The following is a 15981-nucleotide window of genomic DNA, read 5'->3' as shown; positions in this document are numbered from 1 at the left end:
ACAAAGGCCGATTCTCCACACGGGCAGCTCTTCTGTAAGTCTGAGGTTACTTCGATTTTTTTTTTTTTTAATACATGGAGAAAGTAAAAATAATAAAATTGGATCTGAAACAAGGAACAATAACAGGAAAACCTCAAGAGAGATTAACAAATGGTCAGGACCTGTGGGCACTGCCTGTAAATGATCAGAAGGCCTGGAAGCAGCCTGTTCCCCCCAAGTTGGAGTCTGTATTTTAGGGCTCAGCCCCAGTCAGTCCCCCCACCCCTGCATTTGGGGAGTGTTGGTGTCCTAGGAAGAAATCAGGCTGTACTGTCAGATAGATGTGCCCAAAACCCAGCTCTGCTTTCTAGCTGGGCAGCCTTAGGCCACTGGCTCACCCTCTCTGAGCCTCAGATTCCTCATAAGTGACCACTGACGGCTCCCCTGCAGTGACTGTAATTAAATGAGACCAGCAGTCAAAACGCAATAGAAAGGTGGCTCCAGGGGTCTTTTCACATCAGTTCTCCAAGACCAGGGCTCATGTCCCTCTTTTGCTGTCTCAGCCACAGGTCTGGAGGCCAGCAGGCTCAGGGGCCAAACACAGGCCACCTCCTGGCCGGATCAGTTGCCTCTGGAGCCACTGAGCTCCATTCAAGGCCTGGGAGAAATGGAGCCATAAACGCCCCCGCCCGCCCCTCCTGTCACTGGAGATCAAACCGTTATCAGAATCAAAGCCTGCCCACTGATGGATGAGCCCGGGGACAGGGCCCAGGCCGCCAGCCCCGTCCTGGTCGTGGAGTTCAGAGCCCGCCAGCACCTTGCCAGGAGCCCCGGCATAGTTTAATTGGGGCCAGAACACCTTCTGCCCCTTGTCGCCCCTCAGGAAAGCTGCTTATCTCCCTCTGCGGGGAGGAGGGCGCAGAAGTGTTAGCAGGCCGGCCAGATGACGAGCCCGCGCCGACAGGGAGGCCTGGCTGGCGGCCGGCCCCTCTTCTCCGACAGGCCTGGAGCCCCAGGTGGCTCTCCAAACCTGGGGAGCCCTGAGATTAAGACACGGCCACAGCCAACAGATCTGCCAGAGCCCTTTATTTCGGGAGGCTTGGCAGGAGAGAGACCAGGGGCGGGGTCACCCTGGCACCCTCTGGACTCTTGGCCTCCCAGGGGAAAGGAAGACATAATACCCAGGGGTCAGAAGATTCCAGAAGAGCCTGGCCGAACTGAGAGCTGACGCCAGCCCCCACCTCAGGGGACCCCAAAGGAATTCACGGAGCTGTCAGAGATGTAATCGTGACCACGTCAGCACCCTGGAAGCTTCAGATAGAACCTTGAGAAGAAAGGAACGCAGTTGCTGCTGTTGGAAGCATCAGAAGAAGTCTGGGTTGCCCAGCTCATGGCCACCTGACTCCCGCTGGGTGACTCCAGCTGTAAAATAAGGAGGAGTGAGAGGTCATGCTTCCAGCTGTCCTGGTGTGGACGACGTGAGCCAGTGAGGTCGGTTTTAGCAGTGCCTGTCAGTCCCCAGTGTATTATTATATTATTATTAGGAACTGGCTGTGACATAACATGGAATGAAAATTCAAGTGACAATGAGTGGGGCCTGGAAATACATCAGTATGCCGGCAGTGAACTTGAGTGTGCAACAGAAGCTTTAATGTCTTTTCCAAGGCCTCCTTAATAAACCTGTGTTCCCTTGTAACTGTGAAAGCTACAGCTGCTAAGTTCTGTAAGAGGCGCCCACACGGGCAGGGCCCACGCAGGGTGGCTGGCCCCTGCGTGCTCCTTCTTGGAGAAATCGCGAGCTGCCCAGGGTCACACTGGCCGGTCTTACCGGGTGCTCCAGGTATCTACAGCCGGTGTAAACGCCTATCGCTGTGCGCAGGGAATTAGATGATGGTAACCTTGCTGCCTCTGTGTATGAGCCATTTCCCGGCTCTACCTGTGGCATCTGGTCTGAAAAGCATGCTGTCCATGTGCTCCAAGGTGGAGTTCTGCCTGGCAGGGCCGCCAGCCTCGCTGGCCCTATCGGCCACAACTGGCCCCACCAACTCCACCAACCCCACCAAATCAGCCCCGCCACCCTGCATGCCAGCTGCCTGCTCTGGGTCTGCATGGCTCCGAGTGAAAGATTTGCTTTCAGCTTCATCACCCGCGGCTTAGCAATGAATGAATGAATGAGTGGGAACATTGTTAGGTAGGATGGCATGAGGAGGGCAAGCTCGGGCATGCAGGAAAGACTGATTTTCATCGCAGAGGCAGAACAGGCAAGTGGAGGGACCCTGGAGGCAGAGGGGCCTGGGTTCAAATCTGGCTTCCATCCCCCACTAACTCTGCAGCCCCCCGACAAAGTGTCTAATTCTGGGAGTCTTCGGTTTTTCCTGTACAAAACTGGTTAACAATTTATCCACATGGGTTTTTCATGAGGGTTAAATAAGATGATATATGAACCACTAAGACACAGTAAATGTTCGCTAGATGCAGTTGTGACGATAAGGTAAGGAATATCGACAGCCCCCTCCCCGACCCCACCAGCCCAGGCCAGCAGCTCTTGACACCAGCTCCCGTCACAATCATCCGGGGAGGTTTTAACACCACAAGTGCCAGACCCTGAGCTCCTTGGATAAATGGCTGATTCCAGGCTGGGCAGGGAAGCCGGGGTGAGCCTGGAACTAACCAGTCCTTAGGGGAGGGTGTTCAGGGCCGAGCGCCTACAGGAGAAGCGTTTATGGGGCTCTCTGTGTGCATCACCTTCTCCATCCTTGCTCTAGCCCTACTGGTGGGAACTATTCCAATATCCATGTCATGAGGTTCAGAGTGAAACAGCTTACCCAGAGCCCACAGAAGAATGTGGCAGAACCAGGATTTGAATACAGAAATGCATAACTCAAAAGCCCAGTTTTTCTACTAACCCGGGGAGATTCCATCCTTGTTTTCCCTGGGCGGGGTGGGGGGGGGTGGGGGAATGTCTTTGCAGGAATCTTTAGCTGGAGCACCGTCATCCCTAAAATACCTTAGCATAAGTATCTGCTTCACAATTCCAAAATATCCACAATGTGTCTGTGTGTTTCAGGAGTCTGGTCCTCTTGGCTGTGTGTCCTTGGGGTGGTTGCATCCCCTCTCTGGCTGGGCTAGAAGCACCTCTAGACCCAGTCACCTCTGGTGCTGCACCTGCGAAAACCAAAGCTGAGCCCAGGAGTGTGGACTGCAAGAGCTGCAATCCCAGGACGTCCAAGGGTCCCACCTCCATGGAAGGCAAGGAGTCCCTCAGGCTGTGCGAGCCTGGTGTTCCACAGCGACACCCTGTGGCCAGAGCCAGAGCAGCAGCTCTAACGCGCGGGGCATCAAGCCTGTCCACCTGCTGTCCACAGGCAGCCTGACCCCCACCTTGCACCAGGAACGCTCCAAAGCTCTTGGTCACCAGGGAGGCAGGGCCTGTAAGAGGTGATCCACCAGGCTTGGAGCAAATAAGGACAAGTTGAACACGAGCAATTACTTTTTTGAAGCATCATGTGGTCATATTTGACCTCCAAACTGGGAGAAGCCGGGGGAAGCTGAGGGCAAATGACTTCTATGTCATCACAGGCCCCACGATCGCTTTGTGGGAAGGCCAGCACGAGGTCTGTAATATCTAACATCTGTCAATGAGAAAAGGGTGTTTGAATTGCAAACATTTGATGAACGCCAAACTTCCAAGGGTGGGCAGGGAGGTGGGTCGGCTTCTGGGGGCCACTTGCCCAGCACCAACTCTGACTGCTTCCTCTTACTCTGTGTGCGTGAGTTCCCCAGAGGGTCTTTCCTCGCCTGACCCTGCCATGTTCTCACATTGTTCTGTTTTTCTGACAACAGCTGGTCGCCAAGGAAACCACTGCGGAGACCATAGTCAGACCCGTGTCTTCCCTGCAGGGAAATTCAGCCCTTACTCATCTCTCCATCCACAGCCGCCTCTTGGCGTGACCTCGGAAGGCGCTGCCAAACCCCAAGCGAGGAGTCCCCTCCCTCTCGCCGGGACCTTTCCCCAGGGGGCTGAAAGAAGGAAGCAGGGCTGGGATGAGAAAGCCTAGGGCAGCAGAGCAAGCATGGCCCTAGAACCCTGTCATCAGCCCGTCCTTGTTTCAGCGTACATGTGTTACTGGAGTGTAACACACAGTATACAAAGCAGGAAAACCACCCTTCACATCTCCCGCTCCCTTCCCCCTGCGCCCAGAAAGGTGACCACTCTCCTGACTTCTAACAGCAGACCTTTGCTCCGCCTGCTGCTGCACTTGACATCTTAATACTTAGAATCACCCAGTGTCTGCTGTTTGGAGTCAGGGCCGTGTCTTGAACACTGTGTGGCTGGAAGCCACAGGCGGCCTGGCACACGCACGCAGCCTAGGGCTTACGCTGTCACAGGCACCAGGGGCAGTCCCCAGCTCTGTCTGAAAGGAGCGGCGTTGCTGTGAGCTGACCTGTCTGTGTCTTTGGGTGAACCTCTGTTTACGCGTCTCTTGAGCATCCATCCAGGGTGCGAGCTGCTGGGCACGGGAGGATGGCTGCAGTAGCCACGGCCAACAGGGTTCCCAAACGCCGGTCGCAAATGGCACTCCCACCACACTTCCTGTCCTTGCCAGCACTTGGCATCGCCTGCCCTTTGCTTTGTGGCCGTTTTCCGCTTCTTTCGTGTTGGGGATAGGGATCCTGAGGCCAAGGAGATGGCCACTCTCAGGGTCCCAGGAGCAGAGGAGCCAGCCCCCACCTTGAGCTAGCTCTCCTGTCCTGCCAGAGGCACCCGTTCGGTTTCCACGTTGAGTCTCATCCAATGAAACCATCCTTGAAGTCACGGCGGGCTTTCCACTGAGCAATAGCAAGGAATACAGTAACGACTTGCGTTTGTTGGACCCTGACTGAGCGCCAGGACCCCGGGAGAGCTCTGCCTGCATCGCCTCTCATGGTCCACATGTGACCTCAGGACAGAGACACTTCTTTCTGTCCCTGTGGTAGAGGTGGGGAGCCCAGAGAGGTGGAATAACTCCCCTGAGAGCACACAGCTGGCGAGTGGGAGAGCTGGGACTCAAAGCCTCGCCCTCTGCCTCTGGAGCCCAGTTCGTTGGCCTGTCTGGTGGGGCACTGGGAGCTGAGGCGCTCTCCCAGGTCTCCCCCAGGTTTCTTTCTTTCTGGGCTCAGCCTTAACAGGGAGTGTTTTTCTTTCCAGAATCTGCTAATCTGAAAAGTACATTTTTCCAAAGATTAGGTAGCCAAGTAAACCTTTCCAAAGCTGCGTGCTTTGCAGGTCTCTTGACTGACACGTTAAGTTCCACAGCGAATCCACACGTGTTCGCCACATGTGCACGTGTGTGTCCTCGCCTCTCGTTTCATCCCAGGTCTCTCTGCACCGCGTCCGAGTGTACAGGCCAAGGGTCGCCTGCCTGCAGGGGTCTGAGGCCATGCAGCCTGTCCCCTCCATCTACGAGGCCTTTCTCCCCCCATCCATTCATTCCTTCACTGACCCACATGTTGTGTTTCAGCCCCATACGCCCGGCCCTGGGACACAGCGTGAAGTTCTGGCACAGCCAGTCTCTGTTCTTACACAAGGCAGACCCAGCACAGTGATGGAGACATTTGGGGCTCTGAGAGTGTGGCCACATCCGCTCACGGAAGACAGAGGCTTGGAGAAGGAAGCTGAGACCTACAGGGTGGGAAGGAGGAGCTGGGAAGGATGTCCCCAGCACAGGGAGGGCAGGTGCATAGAGGGAGCTGGTCAGGCAGCAGCTTGGAGCTGCCTCCAGGGGGCGTTGTTTCTAATACGCTTATTTAATACACTAATGCGAGAGGTGTGTGCGTCAACCCAGTCGTGTCCGACTCTTTGTGACCCCGTGGACTGTAGCCCACCAGGCTCCTCTGTCCATGGGATTCTCCAGGCAAGAATCCTGGAGTGGGTTGCCATTTCCTTCTGCAGGGGATCTTCCCGACCCAAGGATCACACCCCGGGTCTCCTGCACTGGAGGTGGATTCTTTACCACCTGAGCCTCCAGGGAAGCCCAGTATGCTAATTAGCATGCAAACTTAATATGCTAATTCACCGTGCTTTGTTTATGTGCTAATTTAGAGTGCTAGTCTACACTCTGAGCCTCCACGAGCATTTCCCAAACTCTTCAGCCAAGGAAGACAATTCCCCAATGATAAAACCTTAAAATTCACAGAACACCCTTTTCCTGTACTGTATCCTTTGATCTTTTAACCCCTCTGGCCTCTGCACTGGCCTCCCCTGGGAGCCGATTAGAAGGACAAAGTCTCAGGCCCCAGCCCAGACCAACTCCATTAGGACTCTCGTCTTATCAAGATCCTAAGTGACCCGTATGCAGGTGAGAGTCCAGAAGCATGGCTGCCCTCAGAGTCCAGGAAGAAGTTTGTTGTACTCATTTCACGGCGAGGAGATGGAGGGCCGGAAGGACCGAGTCCACAGTTAATAAGTAACTGGTGACTTCAAATCTTGTTCCTCCCTCTCCGATCCAACCCGCTACTCTTATGCAGTGAGAGCACAGAGGCCCAGAGAGGGCACATGCCTTGCCCAAGGCCACACAGCAAGGCTGGCAGCCCAAGTTGTCAGACTCCACAGGCATCCTGCTGTTCTCCCTGACCTCAAATGACCCGGGAGCTGCGGTTCCCAGTGTGGTCAACGTCATCCTGCATGCTAGTTAGGATGCATATTTCTAGGCCCTCCCCAGAGCTGCTGAATCCAAACCCCTGAGGACAAGGCCCCAGAATCTGCATTTTAGCAAGCTCTTCTGTTTCTTAGGCTCACTTGGGAAATTGCTGAGGACCTTGAGGGAACACCATGCAATTCTCAGATTATCCACTAGAGGGAGCCCACACCCCAGAGACACAGCCTTTCCACGCCCTGAGCCCCCAAGGAGCAGTTTCCTGTGTTTTTCTCCTGGTGGATCCACTGTGGTTACTGTTTAGGGAAGAGCCTCAGGTCACACCAGTCAAGAGGTTCAGAGAAGGGAGCATTTTTGTTAACACAGGAGGCAGGAACCCTGAGTTGATCTCATGCCATCCATCTGGACCCTCACATGTAAGCCTGTCGCAGGTGGATTCATGGATGGCCTCAGCAGCGTCCTTCAACCTCTGAGCGTCAGCTTCCTCCTCTGCAGAGCAGGGCTGTCAGACCCAAATGTCCTGAGTCCCCAAATCCAGCCTCGATATTTTACAAGGCATCTGTTAATGTCTGCAGAAAGTTAGGAAACGGAAGGCATGTTGTCATACAGACATTCACAGGGTGTTTTTGGAAGGTTCTGACATGATTGCATGTGCTTTTCCATGCAGCTCCATGAATCACAGGCTCTCCAGTCACAGAATGTGATAGGAAGTTGTTGTGCTTGGATGTAAGGGCTGGAGCTGTGGCAGCCACCTTGGGCCCCTGCAGCGAGATGTTTGGCTGCCCTCCTGAGACCATGATTGCTCATGACTGCAGCACAGGTGCAGAACATTTTGGCACAAGTGAGTTCTACTGAACAGCAGCTTGAATAATACATACAGGTTGTTTAATGGGGATAATTACTTAACACTGGAGCTTTAAGTTCAGAAGTTTTTTTTCCCCTGTCTGTCCTCACAAGAACGCTGTCAGATCTAGATCAATATATTGTTATTTTCAATTTTAATGAGGAAACTGGGGCTCAAAGAGAGCCTTGCGCAAGGATGTATGGTGTGTATGTGTGTGTGTTAGTCGCTCAGCCTGGACTGTATCCCACCGGGCTCCTCTGTCCATGGGATTCTCCAGGCAAGAATACTGGAGTGGGTGGCCATTCCCTTCTCCAGGGCATCTTCCCAGCCCAGGGATTGAACCCGGGTCTCCTGCATTGTAGGCAGATTCTTTTCTGTCTGAGCCACCAGGGCAGCTAGGATGCATGGTTGGAAACAGCAAAGCCAGGTTGGAAGCCTGATCTTCTGGCTTCTCATTTTAAGGTCATTTGCCACCGCTCCTCCAGCCTGAACCTTTCACAGTGACACTTTCCTCATCAGCTCGATGAGGCACTCCTCAGAAGGAGTTTCAGAGTTTTACAATTGCTGCCCTTCCCGTGGATGAAGTAGAAAGTGCTAGAATTCAGGGAGCAACTCTGCTTATTTCTGAGAACAACACCCAGCAAGTCCACGGCCCTGGAGCCATTTCTGAAGATGCCAGGACTGAGGTTCTCTCAAATGAACAAGTTATCTTATTGCAAAACTGTCATCAGATCTCCCCTGAAATACAGCTTTGCTCTCCCTGAGCAGAAGTGAAGGGCAATCGGGAATACGGTCAGAGGCCCGTGGTGCTCGCTACTGATCTAATCATCATCGGGGCTAGGAACTGGACTTCAAAAGATGACTGTACCCCACCCACCCTCAAAAATGAGCATTTCTAAGAAGCTCATTACTTTTCCTCCTGCATGAACCCTGCCCCAACAGCCCCTGTAAACTCTTCATTTGAGACTGTACACAGCTGACCTGGAAAGGGAGAAAGCCAAAAAGCCAGGAACACTGACCACGGCTCTGTGATGCTGCTGAGGATAGTGATGGTGGTGCTGGTGGTGGTGGTTAATGATGGAAATCACAGCCTTGCTGGTACTTGCAACGTACCAGCCCCTGAACCACCTGCTGGCCACCTTACTACTTTTTCCTCGCCCCGCCCCAGGCTCTGAGGAGCATCAGCTCATAAACTCTGGTTGCTTCCATGAGCTGGGACTCACAGCATTCCCCACGAGTGTGTGTGGTGGAGAAAGCACGGGTTCAAATCCTTGTCTGCTGCTTCCTGGGCATGTGACCGTGGGAGTAACTTCCCCTCTCAGTTTCCGCATCAGTAAAATGAGGGCAGCACAGTCCCTACCTTAGCGGGCACCTGGAGCAGTTACACAGGGTCCTGGGTGCAAACAGCTGAGACAGGAGCACTGAGCAGTTGCCCCAGAGCCTGTTTCCCTGCCCACGCCGCACACAGGCTCTTGGGCGCTCGAGCTCGTCCTTGGGACTGCAGGGACGCCTACTATGGGAACTTGCCGACAACTTCCATGTGTCCCAAACTTTGATGACGTAACAGTCACCCACCCCCAGAGCTCTGAAAACATCAACTACCTGGTCCACGCCCCAGGAGAGAGAGATGAGAGAAATTAATTTAATCAAATATTTTATTTAACCCAAATAAAAGCCAGATGCTATCACTTTCACATGAAAATCCAGAATTGAAGAGTCGCCGGTGAGAGACATTCCGCTTGTTTCCGGTCCCAAATCTGTAACCTCTGCTGAGTGTTTCACATGCAAGCCCATCTCGATTCGCACTCTTCTGTCTCTGGTGGCTCTCGGCTTCCACTCTGCACACCCACCTGGCAAGAAGGGATGTCCCCACGTTACAGATGAGGAAACTGAGACTCAGAGGGTGAAGGGACCGGCCCAGGCCACGCAGCTGTGGCGACTCAAAGCCCGGTGTCCTGGCCGCAGCCAGGTGCCCCCCACCACCGCACATGACCCCATCCAGGTGGCTCCTGGCTCCCCTGTCCCACCCCAGACCATGGGAGAGGAGCAGAAGAGAGCACCCAGGGGCTGAACCCCCAGACTGGGCCTGTGGGGTCCACACCCATCCTCGGATCCGACCCCTATATGGGGGTGATTTCACCATTGTCCACACTCACCTCCCAGCTGCACTTTCTGGGTGGGTGGGACTTGGGGCTCTTTGCATCTTGCTCAGCACAGTGCCCGGGGCCCCCCAGGCACAGGTGAGATCCCCAGAAACCAGAGTTTGTCATCAGGAACCCCTGAGGGTAGCCGATCCCTAGGGAAGAAACGTCCAGGGGGCATGCCACACCAGAAACCCTCTCTGGTCCTGAGAGACCCTACGAGGTGTGCTCAGCCCCCCTGCCCACTGCTTGGTTCTGCTCCCATCGAGGGTTTGGTGGGGGTCTGTCCCTGCCGCTGGAGTGGAGGCTCTGGAAGTGAGGCTCTGTGTCTATTTCACCTCCTGCTGCATCCCCACGCTGGGGGCCTGGCAATCCACAGCTCCCTCCGCAGACGCTTGTTGAAGAAACCCACTCATCACCTCCCAGTTCCAAGGGACCTGGAAAGCTTCCTGCAGCTTCTAAGGACTCCATGCTTAGAACGGGGAATAGAGGGGCCCTGGAAGAATCTGACCCCACAGCTCCAAGGGGAGATGCCCCACATCTCTTCTGCCATCAGATGAGCGGGGTTCGTTTCCATTTGTTCAGGCGAGGTGATGCAATGGGCCACCTGAGCCAACTCAGAGGGCCGGGGGGACCTCCAGTGATGACAACACTTGGTCAGGGACTTCAGACAGTAACTAAGCGTTGGGGAAATAGACCTAATTTCCCACCAGGGCAGATCCCGGCTAGAGGGAAGCATGCTGGAGCAACCAGCATCTCAGCATATCATAGACGTGTGGCCTCTGTAAGGGCTTCCCCGCTGGTTCAGCGGTAAAGAATCCGCCTGCAATGCAGGAGACCCAGGTTCAACCCCTGGGTGGGGAAGATCCCCTGGAGATGGGAATGGCAACCCACTCCAGTATTCTCATCTGGAGAATCCCATGGACAGAAGAGCCTGGGGGGCTACAGCCTATGGGGTTGCAGAGTTGGACATGACTGGCCTCTGTAAGCCTCTGGCTCTAACCTTCATCCCATCTTGGAGGACCTGCATTCCCTGGGCGGGTGAGTTTCCCTTTCCATCACCTCTGCAGCCTCCCCATGTCACCCGAGAGCCAGGGTGCCAGGGGCAGTTTCCTAAGGAAGCTCTCTGAAGCCCTGGCATCGCACTTAAAATCTCAGAAGTATGTTCAGAAATAGATGCTGGATAGAAAAAGAGAGAGCGGACTTGTGGCGTCAAGGGACGGGGGCGGGGGGAGGAGGGATGACTGGGAGTGTGAGGCTGGTAGATACAAACTATCGCAGACAAAATAGAGGCACCAAAAGGTCCTACTGTAGAGCACAGGGGACTATATACAGTGTCCTGGGATAAGCCAGAATGGAAAAGTGATATTCAAGAAAAAAGAATATACATGTGCAATGACTGAGTCACTTTGCTGTACAGTAGAGATTGGCACGACATTGTAAACTAACTGCACTTCGATTTAAAAACTAAAAGAGAAATCGGTGCTGGAGAGTATTTGTGGCCCCGGGCAGAAGGGGAGCGGCCCAGGTGTTCTCCGAGAAAAGGACGTTTCGCAACCACTCGCCCAGCAGAGCCCACACCCCAAACCCAAGCACATTTAAACCAACTTCTTATATAACTCAGTTCACTCTTCCTCATCCTTGTGGTTGGAGTTTTCTAGAACCCACCACCAACCTTCTGGCTCATCTTCTGGTTTTGATGTGCTGCTCTCCGCCTCTGAAGGGGGAAATGGTCCGGAGACCTGAGGTCTTGTTCTGTTTTGCTCTTTTTGATCTTTAGTCATGATGGTGGGTGGCCGTGCTCCGTCCGAACGCTCCCTGGAGGGAGACCTGGGCCCAGCTGTTCCAGGGAGGGAGCGCAGACCCTGAGAAAAGGGAAGTAGGAGCAGCCCCAGGATGCGAATCGAGACTTCCGTGGAGTTTGGGGAAGCCAGAAGGCCCTCCTTGCACTGTTCTGATTCTCTCTGCCGTTCGCTGTGCTCAGCACGGCCCTTACGTCTGAGCTCAACGCTCTTGTGTGTTTCAACACGCTGATTCTTAAGGCTGCCTACTGTGCGACTCTGACTGTGACATTCTGGCAAACTCAGAAGACTGTAAAAGATCAGCAGTTGCCAGGGGGCCAGGCCCACCCAGATAAGCCAGCATCATCTCGCTAGCTGGAGGTGCTTAACCCCAATCGCATCTGCAAAAACACCTTTTGCCGCATTTGCTTTTGTTGTTCAGTAGCTAAGTCGTGTCCAACTCTTTGCAGCCACATGGACTGTAGCCCACCAGGCTCCTCTCTATCCGTGGGATTTCCCAGGCAAGAATACTGGAGTGGGTTGCCCTTTCCTTCTCCAGAGGAATCTTCCCAACCCGGGTTTCAAATTTGCGCCTCCTGCATTGCAGGCAGATTCTTTACCACTGAGCCACCTGGAGAGCCATAATGTAGCATATTTACCAATACTAGGGGAAGTGGGATGAACGCTTTGGAGAGGTAGTTCATCCTGCCTACCGCAGCATCTCTTCCTGTAAATAACTCGTACATAAACGTTCCCAGAAACCTTGTCATCTCCAGAAACTGGAACCAGCACCCACATGGAGGTAGATAAAGACTGAGTAGTATATCTATACAATGCCATGCTCCTCTGCAAGCTACAGAATGAATTCTTGATACCTGCTGCAACGTAGCTGAACCTTAAAGTAATTATACTGCATGGGAGAAGACAGCCTCCCCCTAAAAGCCATTCAAACTATGTCATTCCATTTGGATAAAATGCTAGAAAATTAAAACTCATCTCTAGCAGCAGGAAGTAGCTGCCACGGGTCCAGGGTGGGATGTGTCAGGGAAGAGCAGGTGGGAGGGACAGCAGAAGGGCCTGGCTAAACCTTGGGCTGATGGGTCTGTTCACTGTCTTGGGGGCGGTGGTGGTGAAGCATCCATGTGCCAGATGCGAAAGCACTGAAACCAGGTAGTAGCTATTCAGGTGCTCACTGGGTGTCAGCTTCTCCAAACACTTGACAGTTCTCATTAAAAAAAGAAAAAAAAGGTGGGTCGGGGTGAGAATCCAAGCTTTGGAGTCAAACCTGCAATCAAGTCTGATTCAAGTCGTATCCTAGCTGTGTGAGCTTGGGCAAGTGATGGGGTGAAATAGGCCTAATCACCCGTGAGCGGGGGCTTCCCTGGTGGCTCAGATGGTAAAGAATCTGCTTGCAGTGCAGGAGATGCAGGTTCGATCCCCAGGTCAGAAAGATTCTCTGGAGAAGGGAATGCCTACCCACTTCAGTATTCTCGCCTGGAGAATCCCAGGAAAGAGGAGCCTGGTGGGCTACAGTCCATGTAGTCACAAAAGAGTCGGACACGACTGAGCGACTAACACACACCCATTAGCAGAAGTCACTGGACTGTGAACATGAAATCAGATCAGTACACAGGCTTAGCAGAAACCTGGGATGCAGTGAAGGTTCCCTGAAGGTAGCTGTCGCTATTAATTCTTATCTGAGAGACATGGAAACCGAATTAGAAAACTCGGGAGACTTAACTGAGGTCCCACGGCTCCCGCCAGGTCAGGGTCTGGCCGTGAAGAGCTACCTCTCTGGATGTCTACCACACTTCTTAGAACTCTGAAGTAAATAGTTTATGCAAATACGGCCAAGCCACCCCACCTGAGATGAGGTCCTCGGTCTGGCCAACAAAGGAAGCCAGGCCCAGCACCCAGAGGTATTTTTAACAGGGTGGAGATGTGCGCTTTGCATATTTTGCCTTCTTGGCAGCTTGTGGTTCAAGGTCCCAACCAAAACTAAATGTGTTTACTTGTTTGTTTAGACAGGTAAGATCTCACAGTCTCACATCCCACAGTCAGAACGCCTTCTCTAAACTGCAGACAAAGGCTTTCCTCAAAACACTCATTTGGTTACTCAGTTTGTGCTGAAGCCTTTATCCTCCAGGTCGCATGAGGGTTGGCCTGGAGTGTACTGCAAGGCCCCCATGTATGAGCCCACAGATGCCTGGTTCTGTCAGCTCTAAGTCTCTGAGTTTCTAAGTGAGAGGGCGTTCTGGGGAAGCAGGGATATACGGTGGGCGGTTCTAGCCCTCTCAACTTCTGGAGACGTCGCCGCTTGATTTGTTAAGCGGTTTTGTTAAAGGGAGCCTGAATGTAACTGCAGAGAGGAGGAAGTTGAAAGGTGATAGCTACAAAGAGGAAAACGGACTCTGGGGGATTGCATCTCTCTTTTACTTGTCTCCTTACACGCTGACCTACCCACTTACCTAGAACGCTATTCCTACGGCTACGAGCGCTGAGGGCTCTGAGCAGAAGACCTGCTGGGCTCAAATCTGTGCTCCTGAGATCACAAGGAGCCATGTGGGCTGCTGTGGAGTTTGCAGAAGACAGAGCCAGGGAAGGGACGGGGTCTGAATGGAGACGCTGGATTGAAAGAAGTGGTGGGAAGCACAAGGTAGCCATCAGTTTGGGGAGCCAGGGAGAAGTGGGCAATGGCTCTGGGTAATGGGGAAATGAGTTGGCACCACTAAGAACAGAAGCAAAAAAACCCAGAGGGCGGGGGATGCTGACTTCACCTTGGGGATGAAAGGTGACGGTTTACATAATTTAAAAAAAGGGAAAAAAAGGTGGGTGGGGGTGAGAATCCAAGCTTTGGAGTCAAACCTGCAGGGGCAGTCAGTCTGATTCAAGTTGTATCTTAGCTGTGTGAGCTTGGGCAAGTGGTGGCGTGAAATGGGCCTAATCACCCATGAGCGGGGGCTTCCTGGTGGCTTAGACGGTAAAGAATCTGCTTGCAATGCAGGAGATGCAGGTTCGATCCCCAGGTCAGGAAGGTCCTCTGGAGAAGGGAATGGCTACCCACTCCGGTCTTCTTTTCCACTTATTTTGACTCACTGGGCAGCATGCGAGATCTTAGTTGCCCAACCTGGGGTCGAACTGTCGCCCCCTGCATTGGGAGCACGGAGTCTTAACCACTGGCCTGCCAGGGAAGTCCCCACCCTGGGGGGGTTTTCATTCTTGCAAACGGAAGAACACACAGGTGGAAATTTCCATCAGGCAGTAGAAACTATAAGCAGCCAAAGGAGAGGTCAAGCCGGGTGGAGCCAATGAACCCAGGAGGTGAGGCCTATCAAGTCGATGTCACTGATGCCTGAGTTCAGGGATCAGCTCTGGGGGAGACGCCTGGCCTGTGGTGTTCACCAGTCCCCGCGCGGTGTCACGCCCAGCACGGCCTATTCCGCACTGCCCTGTGACGCCACGGACGGGAGCTGAGCTGATGCTCACAGGGGTTCTCTCCAGCCTGGCCGGCTCCCCGACACCTCCTCCAGCTCCCAGGGCCGGGGCAGAGCCGGCACACTGCCCCCCACCCGCCCCCCACAGCCCACACTGGAGGACGACCTTCTGGTTTTCATCTGCCCAGATGGGAGGCAGGCTTGGTCTCTCTGAAGACAGGGCAGCTGGGTCTCACAGGAGGCGGTGTCTGCATCCCAGTTTCTGCCTGCCGGCCACGGTACTAGTGGCTCCTGTGGTTTTACGCGGGAGGCCTGCAGCGGCCTTTGACTTAAAACGGGATGGCTGGGGCTCATCCCATTCCCCCAGAGACACATCACATCTCCAGACCCACGGCGGTGGGAGTCGCTGCCCACAGACGTTGGAGGCGGAGCTGAGATTCCTCACCAGGAGGGGAGAGGAGTTCTGAAATGAGAACTCCAGAGAGAAGTGGCACGCGAGGGCCCCACGGGGACTGCGTGGCTGACGGGGGCTCGAACCGATTCCCATAATTCCCTTCTTCCCTCGCGCTTTCCTTCTGTCTCTCCCCTCTCCCCTGCACATCCCTCTGATATGTATTCAACTCTGTCTGCCGACATTCACAACCGTGGCAGAGACCGGCATCTCTGCTCCTTGGGCAGAAGGCCCACTTTGGCAGGGGCAGGGGGGCACCACGCGCTCTTTTCACTGCGTTTTAAAGTAGAGACATCATTTACATGCCATGGAACTCGCCCTTTGCAGCAGCCGTCCTGGAGTCTTTAGCTCATTCACCATCTTGGTGTGTTTAAGACCCGGCAAGCCTTCCATTCCGAGGTCCGGCCCTTCCTGGGGTCACTGCTGTGGAGAGTTCCTCCAAGTGTCAGAGGGAGATGGTGATCGCCCTGACCCCAGAGCTCGGACGCTGGACTCCGCAGACAGCTCACAGGAGATGCCCTCACGCGGCAGCTGTCATCACGCCTCACTCAGTGGTGGGCCCTGGGTGGCGTGGGGACCGAAGGAAGGGAGCAGCCAGACCCCGCTGTCTAGAGGCTCACAGCCCTTGGGGTGCTCGCTAGTAACTGCTGGAGAGAAGGCAGGGAACAGCTTCCTAAGGACTGCGGGTCTTCAGGGGAGCCTGTCCCACGCTCTGT

General features: G+C 54.1%; 2 long non-coding RNA genes across 2 annotated transcripts in view; one reads left to right on the top strand and one right to left on the bottom strand.

Moving 5' to 3' along the window:
- Window positions 1–15981, top strand: part of LOC133230061 (uncharacterized) — a 236964-nt gene that overhangs the window by 184450 nt on the left and 36533 nt on the right. The window lies entirely within an intron of this gene.
- On the bottom strand, window positions 8832–11692 carry LOC133230059 (uncharacterized). The gene is made up of 3 exons (XR_009730725.1): window positions 11275–11692; window positions 9615–9754; window positions 8832–9308 (listed from the first exon to the last, which is right to left on the bottom strand). It is a non-coding gene; the product is annotated as an uncharacterized LOC133230059 (long non-coding RNA).

Source organism: Bos javanicus, chromosome 18 (assembly GCF_032452875.1).
Source record: "Bos javanicus breed banteng chromosome 18, ARS-OSU_banteng_1.0, whole genome shotgun sequence".
Lineage (NCBI taxonomy): Eukaryota > Metazoa > Chordata > Mammalia > Artiodactyla > Bovidae > Bos > Bos javanicus.
The sequence above is the reverse complement of the archived record's forward strand: the minus strand, read 5'-3'. Positions and strand labels throughout refer to the sequence as shown.